The sequence below is a fragment of the Pinus tabuliformis genome, chromosome 4_2 (assembly GCF_031772625.1).
Source record: "Pinus tabuliformis cultivar Carrire ecotype Pingquan chromosome 4_2, CPIR1, whole genome shotgun sequence".
NCBI lineage: Eukaryota > Viridiplantae > Streptophyta > Pinopsida > Pinales > Pinaceae > Pinus > Pinus tabuliformis.
The window spans coordinates 481,548,465-481,550,220 of NC_142304.1; the positions used below are offsets into that span (position 1 = coordinate 481,548,465).

Sequence of the window (1,756 nt, forward strand, 5' to 3'; positions counted from 1 at the left end):
TTCTCCACTTAAATAAACTTGTCCAAAACTAACCCACATTACTAACGTGTCAATTTCCTCCGCTTCGGTAGACTGGTCCAAAACTCAAACCACATAACTAAATTGACACGTGGCAGTACCATTTCACAGTACCGTTTGTACGGTAATCAAAGATAGACTGGTGCAAAACTCAGGCAGTTCCTATTTCCACCTCCATAGCAAAGTTAATGCTATGGAGGTACACCCTCTGACAGCGGCAGCACTGTAACGAGAGTTTGAATGCATGTTTTGGACCCATATCCATGCATGATACCATGACCTATGTACATGCATTTTCTGGCAGCTCCGTCACTCCAACTCCGGGAGGCTCCACGGTTCAGCGTAATCAATGCAATGAATTCGAATTCAAATTTGAATTCAAGCGCCCAAAATTCAGCGCTCATCCATATTTCAGCAACCACATTCGAATTCCTTCAGAATAGCAGTCTCCAACACATGAGAAAATCCACCGGCAGGCCGGTTTGGGCAGTCGGGCCGATCCTACCCTCTTCGTTGCTCTCTTTGTCTCCTTCAAATACAATGGTTGATTCGAATTTTCTACAGCGGGGCAAGCAGGCAGAGGTAAAGTCTGCAAGGGAATGCTTGCAGTGGCTTGATTCACAGGCGCCGTCCACAGTGCTATACGTTTCGTTCGGAACTCAGAATTGCATATCGTTGTCAAACATGAGGGCGCTAGCTCTGGGGCTAGAATCGAGCCAACAGCCTTTTATTTGGGTCGTCAGGCCTCCGCTGGAGGCCCCGCTCAATTCAGAGTTCTCGACAGAGTTTCCTCCGGAGGGATTTGAAGAGCGAGTGAAGGAAAAGAAAGCAGGATTGCTTATCAGAAAATGGGCGCCTCAGCTGCTAATCCTGTCCCATCCTTCAACCGGAGGGTTCCTTAGTCACTGTGGATGGAATTCGGTGCTGGAGAGCCTAAGCCGAGGAGTGCCCATCATCGGATGGCCCATAGCAGCCGACCAGTTCGCGAATTCGAAGCTGCTGGAGGAGGAAGTTGGGGTGTGCATCGAGATGTGGAGGGGCAAAGAGGGAGAGCTGAAACTCGAGACGGTGGAAAGAAGAGTAGGAATGTTGATGAAGGAAGAAAATGGCAATCGAGTGAGACAGAGAGCCAGGGAGATGAGCGATGCGGCTTTGAAGGCAGTGAGTGAAGATAAAGACGGAGGGAAGAAAGGGTCATCTGTGTGTGCTGTGGATGACATGATAAGAGAGCTTACAATAGGATACCAGGCCTAGAGTTGTGTTGTGTATGTAACCCGTCTTCCTCGTTCAGTGCTAGATTTGCATTTTAGCAGAAATTGAATCATAAAGATTATGTGTCTCACAAAAAATATACAGTATGGAATGCTCCTGAGGCCCTTTCCAACTTGTGACAGATCTGATGTTAAATTTGCACCCTGCTAAAGAGTAACTAAAATGTTTCAATTTCTATGATCTGTATCGGAATTTGATGAGACCTATGTGTAGTGCAATTCAAGTTGTGTGATCTGTGTAAGAATTAGAGGAAACCAAATAACTTTAGTAACTAGATCTCTGTCCGAATTAGATGAATGCAAAGTGGGCCTTGTAAGAATCCAATAAATTTTATTTGGGTTTGTTTTAGGCAGTGGCGTTTGACAAGAAATTTTATTTATTTTTGCTTGCGTTTGCTTTAGGTGATTTTTATATAATAAGAAACTCTATTATAATTTAGTTTGCTGGTGAAATGAGTAGCTGAAAA

General features: G+C 44.8%; 1 pseudogene; it reads left to right on the forward strand.

Moving 5' to 3' along the window:
* Positions 1–306: 306 nt before the first annotated feature.
* Positions 307–1,272, forward strand: LOC149170043 (UDP-glycosyltransferase 92A1 pseudogene; annotated as a pseudogene).
* The last annotated feature ends 484 nt before the right edge of the window (positions 1,273–1,756 follow it).